Source organism: Hemitrygon akajei, chromosome 13, assembly GCF_048418815.1.
Source record: "Hemitrygon akajei chromosome 13, sHemAka1.3, whole genome shotgun sequence".
Lineage (NCBI taxonomy): Eukaryota > Metazoa > Chordata > Chondrichthyes > Myliobatiformes > Dasyatidae > Hemitrygon > Hemitrygon akajei.
Genome location: NC_133136.1, coordinates 106,668,013 through 106,681,263, shown reverse-complemented (window position 1 = coordinate 106,681,263; position 13,251 = coordinate 106,668,013). Strand labels below are relative to the sequence as shown.

The 13,251-nt window shown below is 43.3% G+C and overlaps 1 protein-coding gene across 4 annotated transcripts in view; it reads left to right on the top strand.

Moving 5' to 3' along the window:
- The window catches only part of prkg2 (protein kinase cGMP-dependent 2), a 140,084-nt gene that overhangs the window by 16,217 nt on the left and 110,616 nt on the right, over nt 1-13,251 (top strand). The gene's annotated exons all lie outside the window — the stretch shown is intronic.

Here is a 13,251-nt window from a genome sequence, read left to right as displayed (position 1 = left end):
TCCGGTGCGGCCTAAAATCCGGTGCGGCCTTTACAATTAAAAAATTTATTTTATTTCTAAAATTAGAGCCAGCGGCTTTTAATCAGGTGCGCTCTGTAGTCCGGAATCTACGGTATTTATTATTATCATCTGGTACACATTGTTAATGAACCTCTGGATTTCATCCATTTTCTGCCTTTTTTAAAACTTGATGGTCTCTCTCCCCTTCCAAAGAAACAGGGGCTGTTATTTTTTTTAAACTCGTGTTTCTCTCTCCTTCCACAGGAAAAAGCATGCTGAGCTTCAACAGGTTGCTAGTCACTTTAAAACTACTGGTTCATTTTAAAAGCTAACCAAAAGAAAAACACTGTAGCCCGGGATAACTTTACTGCTCAGTTTTCCTTTAGTGACACAGACACATATGTCATGGTGACAGAATGAGTATGCCATTCATGTACATCATACACATAACCCATGATGAATTATATAAACCAGCAACGAATGCTTAATCAAACAATATATTTACAATATTACTGAAATTTTACTGATATATTGAATACATTATATGCAGTACAATCCCATCTGGATGATTGCACGCTTCCTATTTTTGAGTTCTATCCATATAGACTTAGTAGATGAACCCTTAATTATATCCTCGAGTGTAGCTGTGTTATTGTCCTCACCCTCTTTTACCTTCCTCAATATCTTTTCTAAAAAAAATCAAAACCCTGAGATGTTAAGCACATATTCCTGTTCCTCTCTCAAACAAATCTCTATAGAGGCTACAACATCATAGTTTCATGTACTAATCCATGCTCTTAAGTTTATCACCTTTGTCCATAATACTCTTAGCATTAAATGCACACACTTCAAACTATCCATCCCATCATATCTATTACTTTGCTCCTGCCTGCTTTTAATAATCCTGACATCTACCTTCTTCTCCATCCCTCCACTTTCTGACCTGGTGCTCTGGTTCCATCCCTCTGATTGATTATTTGCAACCTTCCCGAGTAGCACTGGCAAACCTCCCAGCCAGGACATTGGTTCCCCTCAGCTTATATGCAACCAGTCCTTTGTTGACAGGTCACCCCTCCCCCAGAAGAGGTTCTAATGATCCAATAATCTGAAACTCCGCCCCTGCACCAGTTTCTCAGTTACCCATTCAAATGGTTCAACCTGAAAATCGCACTCTTCACAATCATCCTATTTCTGTCCTGACTAGCACATGGCACCAAGAGCAATCCAGAGACTACTACCCTAGAGCTCCTGTTCTTCATCTTCTTTCCTAACTCCCTATATTCATTGTGCAAAACCTCATCCCTCTTTCTATCCATGTCCTTGGTGTCAATGGGCACCACAACCTCTGGTTCTCACACTTCCCCTTGAAGATATTAATCCAGTTATCTGAGACATTCTGGACCCTAGCACCAAGGAGGCAACACACAATCCTGGCATCGCCTTCATTGCCACAGAATTGCCTGTCCATCCTCCTACCTATCAAGTCTCCTATCTCCATTGCTCTGCCTGACTTTACCCTTCACTGCTGAGCTTTAGAGTTGTCTACAGTGCCACTGACCTGGCTGCCGCTGTTGTGTCCTGATAGGTCACCCCCTCCAAAGGGGTATCCTTATTGCTGATGGGATGGGAACACTGCACTGCCTGTTTACTCCTCTTACTTCTGCTGGTCACCCATCTACTATGTGAAGGCAGCATTCTGGGTGTGAGCATGTCAGTAAAAGTTTCATCTGTGAGGTTTTCAGCCTCCTGGATGATCCTGAATCCATCCAGTTCCAGCTCCAGTTCCTTGATCTTGTCAGTCAGGAGCTGAAGATCAGTGCTCTTCACTCAGGTGTAGTTAGGTACCCTGCAATCCCACATCTTACAGGGGGAGCTTTTCACTGTCTTAACTACCATCTGCCCGCACTGAAATGGGAATGAAGGATTTAAGTAAAACGACAAAAAGCTTACCTGTTCTTATCTGTGCCTTCTTTCTGAAACCTTCGAGTTTCATGCTCACTGAGGTCACTTACTCAGCCTGTTCTTGCTAAGCTTGATATACCTTTGGCTCTGACTTCTTAAGCTTATGTTCTACAATCAAATAAATGGTTCCAAATGACTCAGCACCTTTAGCCTCTGTCTGTTCATGTTGAAGCCTGTTGAGCCAAAGCCTCCCACTCTAACCCTGGTGCACTGCAACAATGGCCGTGCTGCTTACACCTCACTTCTTTTTATTGTCCCGTGCTAAGTTACTAATAACCCATGAAATCTCTCACTTTGCAGACAAGACCCAACAGGCTGTGCTCAATTTCTAAAAATGTCAGTTAGGCCACACTTGTAACAATGTGGAACATGGAGGTTTGGTTACCCGCTTAAAAGAAAGACACCATTAAACTAGAAATAGTGCAATGAAGATTTACAATAATGTTGGGAGGACTCAAGGAGCTGAGCTAAACGGGCAGGTTGGGTTGTCTAGGATTTTATTCTGTGGAGCATGTGACCTTATACAGGTTTCAGAATCACATGTGGTGTAGATAGGGTGAATGTACATAGACTTTATTCCAAGGAAGGGGAACTAAAAACTAGAAAGCATAGTGGAATTCAAATCTTTGAAGTAATATGGGAAATATTTATGAGGGTCCTAAGAGGCAAATTAATAATGTAGAGGGTGGTGAGTAAATGGAATGAGTTGCTTAAGGAAGTGGTTGAGGCAGGTACAATAACAACATTTAAAAGACAATAGCACAACTGCATAAATAGGTGGGTTTTTGAGTGATACAGGCCAAGTACAGGCAAATGGGACTAGCTTGTTAAGGACCATTGCAGGCACAGATGAGTTGGGCGGAAGGAACTGCTTCCATTCTGTTTTATTCGATGCCTCTAAGAGTGGAATTATATTATTGATGCATATAGTCTAGTGCATGCGCCAGTGGAAGTCTTCGTTCTCTACGAAGCCACCAGCCAGAGATGAATGCTCAGCACCACCACTGACTGAGGCCAAGGCTGCCCTTGTGTTGTCATGTCAGAAGTGTGTATAATACCATAAATGATATCCAACAAACATGACACGCAAAATGCTGGTGGAATGCAGCAAGCCAGGCAGGATCTATAGGAATGTCACGCAGGTGAGAAACTGCTAGAAAATTCAGCAGTCTAATGAACAAGGAGGCAATTAAAAGAGAGAGAGGACTCTGACTTGGTTTTGATAACACTTTTAATTGTGACCTTGAGAGAGAGAGAGTACAGCACCAGCTGAGACACGAGCTGGGAAGTCACCATGGTAACGGCTCAAAGCAGTTGAGCTAACGGACGGCTGGAATTTTGAATGGATTATAAAAAGTTGAGGCTTTTGGTCTGATAATGGCAGAGGAGACACGACACGGGAGAAGTGCGTAAGCTACCTGAGAAACCACTGGTGGAGTTTAAGACCACCACGAGGGTGGAGGCCACGGACCGATTAATTTCGACCCGTGATTACCAGTGCGGGTAAGAGCTTGCCTGTGGGGGTCTGCTGGTGGTGAACCCGTGCCGTGGGTTAGTAGACCATTCTCTAGAAGGGGCTTTGTCCGTCTGTGTGGGGTTCACACAAAGGAACTCTAAAGACTTTGGAAGCAAGAATAACTAAAGCTGCCAACGTAAACGTCAACTCAATTAACTCTCTCTCTCTCCATCAGTTCAACTCGATGCAGCACAAAGTGAACTGAACTGCTTAAACTTACCTGACACCATAAGACTGATATCCACCTCTGGGATTATTATCTTTGTATCCACACACATACACATTTACGGATATATATAGATATATATATATATATCTATATATATATAAAAATAGTTTATAACCTGTATCATATTATCCGGTTTTAATGATATTAATTCGTAGTAGTAATAAATATAGTCTTAATTTATAGTAAACCAGACTCCAGGTGTGTTCCATTTCTGCTGGTCCTTTTCAACTTGTCACAGGATTTGTGACAAAATTGAGGCCTGCGTCCGGGATCTGAACAAAATTTGGTTGGAGCCAATTTTCGAAATTGTGGGGGTTTGTCTTGATTGGGGAAATCCCTTGTAATTAATCTGTGTGTGGAAAACAGCAGAAATGGAGGCTGCTGAATTTATAGAGAACCCTACTCCTCTCCTTGAGGAGATCCAGAAAGGAGGTTCTATGTAACATTGCTAAAAAATGGAAACTTTCCGGAATACAGAAGAGTATGACAAAGGCAGAATTTCGGAGGAACATAGCTGAATATTGTGTTGGGAAAGAGTTATTTGAGGAGTCGCTACAGGAGTTTCCGATAGGTGATGAGGAGACACTGTTACGACTAGAACAATTAAGAATAGAGAGACTTAAGTTCGAGGTTGCAGAGGCAGAGAAACAGAGGGAGTTTGAGAGGGAGATGTGGTGTCAAGAGGGTCAAGTGTCAGGCTGTGGTGGTGAGAGGGGTGTATCAATTAATGTCAGACAGGAAATTAAGTTGGTACCTCCGTTTGCTGAAGGAGGCATTGATAGGTACTTCCTACATTTTGAGGAAGTGGCTCAGAACAGGAAGTTGCCGAGGGAGAACTGGGCAGTATTGCTGCAAAGTGTGTTAAAAGGGAAGGCACAGCAAGCATGTTCTGCCTTGTCTGTGACTGAGTCGACTAATTATGATGCTGAGAAGGAGGCTGTGCTTAAGGTCTATGAAATGGTGCCAGAAGCGTACCGACAGAAGTTTCGGGGTTTGAGGAAGTCTGGGAGCCAGACATATATAGAGTTTGCCTGTGAAAAGGAGAGGTACTTTGATTGGTGGTATGCCTCGAAAGAGGTAGATGAGGACAACCACAAAGTGAGACAGCTGATGCTGATCGAGGAATTTAAAGAGCGTGTCCCTAGTGAGATACGGACATACTTAGAAGAGAAAGAGGTTGAGACTCTTTCTGCAGCTGCTAGGTTAGCGGATGAGTTTGCCCTGACTCACAAGATTAAGTTTTTCCCGAGCAAGGGTTATCAGAAGAGTTACCGGGATAATCTGCCGAGTAACACAGGAAACAAGGCAGGAGCTAGTGACAGAGGTAAAGAGGAGGGGAAACCGACCAAAGATAAGTTTTCCAGTTTTACCTGTTACTACTGCAGGAAGCCTGGCCATGTGGTGTCTAACTGTCTTATTCGGAAGAAAGAAATGGGAAAGGAGAAGGGGAAAACCCCCGACACGTGTGCGCCGGTGGCTGAGACCACACAAAGGAAGGTGGGGTCTGGCCGAGTTCAGGAAGGGATTGAGTGGTTTATTATCAAGGGTTTTGTGTCTGTGAAGGAGGGGTCTCCCCTAGTTCCAGTGAGAATCTGGTACGATACTGGAGCCTTTCAGTCACTGATATTAAGTGATGTCTTAGAATTTGGTGACGAGACAAAAACGGACCGAGTGAATCTTCTGGAAGGTATTGGTAAGGGAACAGAGGTCGTGCCTTTGCACAAAATAATTTTGAAATGTGACTTAGTGTCTGGACCAGTTGAGATAGGGATATGACCTAAATTACCGATAGCTAATGTGGATGTCTTGTTGGGAAATGACCTGGCAGGCAAAGATGTATACCCAGGGTTACAGCTAACAAGACGGCCTGCTGTTAGTGAGACAAGCGCAGACAGTGAACTTTATCCCGCATGCGTGGTCACAAGAAGCATGACAATGAAGGCTGCAGAAGTGATGCGATCTGGATGGGAGGGGCCAGGTGCCCGCGATAGCAAAGACAGGGGAACGGATCCTACTGACTTATCTGAAACTTTTCTACCATCCGTGTTCGACCCGGACTCAGGTAGTGAGGCGGATAAGAGGGGTTTGTCATTGTCCAGGAGGAAGCTTATGGAACAGCAGGATAGGGATCCTGAGATTACAGTTTTAAAAGAGACAGCTCTTTCTAAGGATGAGATTCAGAGGGAGTCAGTGGGTTACTATCTGAAGGACAGGGTATTAATGAGGAAGTGGAGACCATCGACAGTACCTGCTGATGAGGATTGGGCCGTGGTGCACCAAGTGGTGGTTCCGAAGGGTTACTGTACAGAAATTTTAAATATGGCTCATACAATGCCTTTAGGGGGACATCTTGGAGTTAGAAAGACAGGGCACAAGATTATGAAAGAATTTCATTGGTCGGGTATAAGAAAGGATGTGGCAGTTTTTTGTAAAACCTGTCACACATGTCAAGTGGTAGGGAAACCGAATCAGACTATCCCAAAGGCACCACTTTGCCCCATGCCAGCTTTTGATGAATCTTTCTCCAGGGTCATTGTGGATTATGTTGGCCCACTGCCAAAGACTGCAGGTGGCCACCAATACTTGTTAACCATTATGTGCGCTTCCTCTTGGTTCCCAGAAGCAATACCCCTCTGGAACCAAAAGGCTAAAACAGTGGTGAAGGTACTTATTAAGTTCTTCATGTTAGTGGGTCTGCCCAAGGAGATACAATCGGATCAGGGCCATAATTTTACATTGGGTGTATTTCAACAGATAGTTACGGAACTGGGAGTGAAACAAATTTTGTCCACGGCATACCATCCCCAATCCTAGGGAGCGATAGAGAGGTTTCACTCTACCCTCAAAACCATGATTAAAACGGGCTGTATGGAAAATGAAAAGCATTGGGATGAGAGTATACCTTTATTCCTATTTGCAATAAGAGATTCGATCCAGGAATCGTTGGGGTTCAGTCCGTTTGAGCTTGTGTTCGGTCATAGGCCTTGAGGACCCTTGACCTTACTGAGAGAGCAATGGTCTCAAAAGGGCTCAGAAGAGCAGGGCTTGTGACCTTGTGAAACAAAATCTCCACGACTCCCAGGCTGATATGAAGCGCTGGTATGACAAACAGGCGAGGGGGCGAAGTTATGAGGTTGGAGATAAGGTTTTGGTTTTGTTTCCCTTGGAGACTAACCCTCTCCAGGCTCAATTTAGTGGACCTTATGAAATAATGAGGAAAATTGATGAGCTGAACTATGTTCTCAGGACACCTGCTAGAAGGAAGGCCACTCAATTAGTGCATGTGAACGTAATCAAACCTTATTTTGACTCTAAATCCGTATCAGTTGGGGTCACGACCAAACAAGACCCAGCTGCAAAGACTAGCCCAGAGATAACGGGGGAGTGTAATGAGCAGTGTCTGGTTTCAGCTTGACTCAAGAATGCTAGTGTTTTGGAGAACATAGACAGTAAAATTAACCACCTGGAACCGAAGCAACAACAACAGATAAAGGAGCTAATTGGCAAACATTCCGATCTATTCCCGGATACACCGAGGCAGTGTAGTATAGCTACACAAGATGTCATTGTGGGGCAGTCTGATCCAGTGAAACAGCACCCCTACAGCATGAACTTAGAATGTAGTAAAGTAGTGGAACAGGAAATCGAATATATGTTGGCCAATGGTATTATCAGGCCATCCACCTCTGCGTGGTCTTCCCCGTGTGTGATAGTTCCCAAGCCCGATGGGGCAATGAGATTTTGCACAGATTATAGAAAGGTCAATGCAGAATAGATGACTGCATCAATAGGGTGGGGAAGGCTAAGTACCTAACAAAAATTGACCTGCTAAAAGGGTACTGGTGTGTTCCCTTAACCGATAGGGCTTGAGTGATATTGGCATTTGTCACCCCCTCGAAGTTGTATGAGTATAATGTGATGCCTTTTAGGGATGAAAAATGCTCCTGGGACATTCCAACGTATGAGAAACTCTGTGATTCAAGGCTTGAAGAATACTGGGGCATATATTGACGATTTAGTAGTATGGAACGACACGTGGGAGGAACACATTGTAACAGTAGAGAAATTATTTGACCGGCTCTCTAAAGCTAATCTGACGGTGAACCTTACCAAGAGTGAGTTTGGTCATGCCAGGGTCACATATCTTGGTTACGTGGTGGGCCAGGGTCAACTGGCTCCTGTGAAAGGGAAAGTTCAGGCTATCGCTGATGTACCCATTCCAATGGGTAAGAGAGCCTTGAGAAGGTTTTTGGGTACGGTGGGGTATTATTGAAAATTTTGCAAGAACTTTGCGGATATTGCCCTTCCACTGACAAAACTGTTGAGAAAGAGTGAACGATTTGTGTGGGATGAGTGTTGCCAAAAGGCATTCGAATGGTTAAAGGGTATCTTGTGTCACCATCCAGTGCTAAAGGCACTGGACTTCAATAAGCCGTTCTCCCTAATGACAGACACTAGCGATGAAGCTACAAGAGCAGTGCTATTACAGAGGGGAGATGATGGTATTGAACATGCGGTGGCATACTTTTCCAGAAAGTTTAATGTGCACCAGAAAAATTACTCGATAATAGAAAGGAATTGCTGTCCCTCATTTTTGCATTACAACATTTCGAGGTTTATATCAGTGCCGCACAAAAGCCATTAGTGGTGTACACTGACCACAACCCTTTGGTGTTTTTAGATAAGATTAAAGATCGAAATTGGAGTTTATTAAACTGGAGCCTGTGTTTACAGCAGTTTGATATCGAGATAAGACACTTAAAGGATACGGACAATGTCATTGCGGATTGCCTATCCCGCTGTTAAAAAAATGCTGATGAACTGTGTAAATGCTAAATGTACACTTTGTGAAGTAGAATGTCGTGCTTGGTGTGTAGAATTTGTGTGAACAAAATTTTGCTCAAAGATCAAAATTTTCCCCAAAGGGGGAAGATGTCACGCAGGTGAGAAACTGCTAGAAAATTCAGCAGTCTAATGAACAAAGAGGCAATTAAAAGAGAGAAAGGACTCTGACTTGCTTTTGATAACACTTTTAATTGTGACCTTGAGAGAGAGAGTACGGTGCCAGCTGAGACACGAGCTGGGAAGTCACCATGGTAACAGCTCAGAGCGGTTGAGCTAACGGACAGCTGGAATTTTGAATGGATTATAAAAAGTTGAGGCTTTTGGTCTGATAACGGCAGAGGAGACACGACATGGGAGAATTGCGGAAGCTACCCTAGAAACCACTGGTGGAGTTTAAGACCACCACGAGGGTGGAGGCCACGGACCGATTAATTTCGACCCGTGATTACCAGTGCGGGTAAGAGCTTGCCTGTGGGGGTCTGCTGGTGGTGAACCCGTGCCGTGGGTTAGTAGACCGTTCCCTAGAAGGGGCTCTATCCATCTGAGACTGTGTGGGGTTCACACAAAGGGACTCTAAAGACTTCGGAAGCAAGAACAACTAAAGCTGCCAACGTAAACATCAACTCAATTAATTCTCTCTCTCTCCATCAATTCAACTCGACGCAACACAAAGTAAACTGAACTGCTTAAACTTACCTGACACGGTAAGATTGATATCCACCTCTGGGATTATTATCTTTGTATCCACACACACACACTTACGGGGAGATATATATATATAAAATAGTTTACAATCTGTATTGTATTATCCGGTTTTAATGATATTAATTCGTAGTAGTAATAAATATAGTCTTAATTTATAGTAAACCAGACTCCAGGTGTGTTCCATTTCTGCTGGTCCTTTTCAACTTGTCACAGGATTCGTGACAGGAAGAAGCACAGTTGATGTTTTGGGCCGAGACCCTTCATCCAAAGAGCATGAATGGCAGCATAATTTTACTGGCAATGGCTACAAGTTGCCTTCATCAAGAAATTCAGTCGGCAATCATTTCTTTGTGTAATGGCATTAAAATAATTTTTCTCAAAATTAAGTATGATATTAATAATGTGTTACATACCATTCTCAAAGTTTGGTTGATGCTGTTGAACTTGGGAAACACTGGCACCTAAATATGGTGTCCTCATCAGGGCCTTATGGAATACAATTAGTTCTCACATACTGCTCTCTTGGATCATTATGGGAAATTTGTACTAACTTTGCTGTGTGTGAGAAATCATTTCACTTCCAGATTCTATGCTGAACTGTGGCTCATTGTATAAACCATTATCTTTATTTGTTCTTATCCCATTCAAGACAGGACTGATGCCAACACTAGTCTCTGCCATTGTGCACCCAGATTTCTGATAATGTTATCCAGCTCACAAATCCATGATCTCCCTATCATCTGGGCCCTGACCATAGTGCCTTGGCTTTCCAAGCCTCCGACCACCCATCCCTGCATCTCTCTGAGGCCCACAGTAGTGATCTTGAACTCCAATATTCCCAAATCCCACAACTTAACCCACCATTTCTTCTAATATTGAGCTCAAGCCTGGTATTTTCTTTGTGTCCTTCCTCAAGAAATGGCCCAATTATTCTTCATTCCCAGCTGACCCAAGGCACATAGACTCTACTCACTCTCCCCTCACTCCTTACCTCAATGTGCAGGTTCTTCACTCTCTCTCTCCAGCCCCCACTCTTGAATTTCAACCCAATCTGATGAACTGTCAGGTTTATAGTTGCTCTCCAAACATTTCCTCATTTTTGACCATTAAGTGATAAACTTATACTGACATTAGGACTTACTGAAGTTTGCAAATGGGGCCGGAGTGGATTTATCCACAATCAGAATATGTATTGGTGCCCCACTAAAATACCTGTATTTTTGGATGGAAAGAATTTTTATGCATTTTTCTTGGGCGTTACTCAAGGTGAGGAAATGATGTAAAGTTGGCTGGATAGACGGTATAGACTGGATTGGGTGGCGAGCTGAACAGTGTTGACAATGGACTATATTTTAAGCCCAGACACAATCTGAACTATTCAGAGAAGAGGAGTAAATAACAAGAAGTAATACAGCCCCTTATAAATGGGAACACTCAGCTTCCATCTGACCCATAATACCTCTGGAATTGAGCAATCCTGCCCACACACCTGATTCACTGCCAACTGTTCAATCAATTCAGTCGATGTAGTACAGTATTGCCTTTTTTATATCAACTGGTAGCTTAATGTAAACCCTAAAACTTCCCTTTTCACATTTTTTGAAAATCTTATCTAAAGCTGACCAAAGAAAATATTGGATAAGTCTGGTTAGAGTCATAGGAAATTACAGCACAGAAACAGGCCAATCAGCTCATCTAGTCCATGCCGAACCATTTAAACTGCCTACTCTCATCAACCTGCACTGGAACCATAGCCCTCCATACCCCTACTATCCATGTAACTACCTAAATTTCACTTAAATGATGAAATTGAGCTCACATTCCACACTCTCATGACCCTCTAAGTGAAGAAGTTTCCCCTCATGCTCCCTTTAAACTTTTCACCTTTCCCCCTTAATCTCTGACCGCCACCTAACCTCAGTGGAAAAAGACTGATTGCACGTATCCTACTTATACCCTCATAATGGTGTATTCCTCTATCAAATCTCCTTTCAACCTTCTATGTTCCAAGGAATAAAGTCCTAACTTATTCAATCTTTCCTTATAACTCAAGTCCTCCAAACCAAGCAACATCCTTGTACATTCAAAAATAGGTAATGAAATAAATTCAATAGGTAATGATATAAATCTAGAAGATTAGCAGGAAGGAGTTTAAGAATGAAATTAGGAGAGCCAGAAGGGACCATGAGAAGGCCTTGGCAGACAGGATTAAGGAAAACCCCGAGGCATTCTACAAGTATGTGAAGAGCAGGAGGATAAGACATGAGAGAATAGGACCAATCAAGTGTGACAATGGAGAAGTGTGTATGGAACCGGAGGAAATAGCGGAGGTAATTAATGAATACTTTGCTTCAGTATTCACTATGGAAAAGGATCTTGGCGATTGTAGGAATGACTTGCAGTGGACTGAAAAGCTTGAGAATGTAGTTATTAAGAAAGAGGATGTACTGGAGCTTTTGGAAAGCATCAAGTTGGATAAGTCACCGGGACTGGAAGGGATGTACCCCAGGCTACTGTGGGAAGTGAGGGAGGAGACTGCTGAGCCTCTGGTGATGATCTCTGCATCATCAATGAGGACGGGAGAAGTTCCGGAGGATTGGAGGGTTGTGGATGTAGTTCTCTTATTCAAGAAAGGGAGTAGAGATAGCCCAAGAAGTTATGCAAAACTGGGCTGAGAAGTGGCAGATAGAGTTCAACCCAGCTAAGTGTGAAGTGGTTCATTTTGGTAGGTCAAATATGATGGCAGAATATAGTATTAATGGTAAGACTCTTGGCAGTGTGGAAGATCAGAGGGATCTTGGGGTCCGAGCTCATAGGACACTCAAAGCTGCTATGCAGGTTGACTCTGTGGTTAAGAAGGCATATGGTGCATTGGCCTTCATCAATCATGGGATTAAGTTTAAGAGCCGAGAGGTAATGTTGCAGCTATATAGGACCCTGGTCAGACCCCACTTGGAGCACTATCCTCACTGCAGGGAGGATGTGGAAACCATAGAAAGAGTGCAGAGAAAATTTACAAGGATGTTGCCTGGATTGGGGAGCATGCCTTGTGAGAATAGGTTGAGTGAACTCGGCCTTTTCTTCTTGGAGCAACGGAGGATGAGAGGTGACTTGATAGAGGTGTACAAGATAATGAGAGGCATTGATCGTATGGATAGTCAGAGGCTTTTCCCCAGGGCTGAAATGGCTAGCATGAGAGGGCATAGTTTTAAGGTGCTTTGAAGAAGGTACAGAGGAGATGTCAGGGGTAATTTTTTTACACAGAGAGTGGTGAGTGTGTGGAATGGGCTGCTGGTGACCATGGTGGAGGCGGATATGATAGGGTCTTTTAAGAGACTCCTGGACAGGTACATGGAACTTAGAAAAATAGAGGGCTATGGGAACCCTAGGTAATTTCTAAGGTAAGGACATGTTCGGCACAGCTTTGTGGGCCGAAGGGCCTGTATTGTGCTGTATGTTTTCGATGTTTCTATGTTTACATTCTCAACTTTATTTACATCCTTCCTGTGGGTAGGTAGCCAAAACTACATACAAAACTCCAAATTAGGCCTCACCAATGTCTTATACAACTTGGACATAACATCCTATCTCTTATCATACTTTGATTTATGAAGGCTGCTGTGCTAAAAGCTTTCGTTACTGTCCTATCTTCCTGTGACACCACTTTCAATGAATTTTGGACCTGTATTCCCAGATCTCTTAGTTCTTCCACAGTCCTGAGTTCCTTGCTGTTCAATGTGTAAGACCTGTCCTGGTTGGACCTACCAAATTGCAACACCTCACAATTGTCCACATTAAATTCCATCTGCTGTTTCTTAGCCCATTTTTCCAACTGGTCCAGGTCCTGCTGCAAGCCATGATTGTCTCCCTTGCTGTCCACGACACCCCCCCAAGCCTGGTGCCGTCTGCAAATTTGCTGATGTAGTAAGCCATATTATCATCCAGGTCATTGCTATGGATGACAAGCAACAGTGGTCCCAGCACCAATACTTGC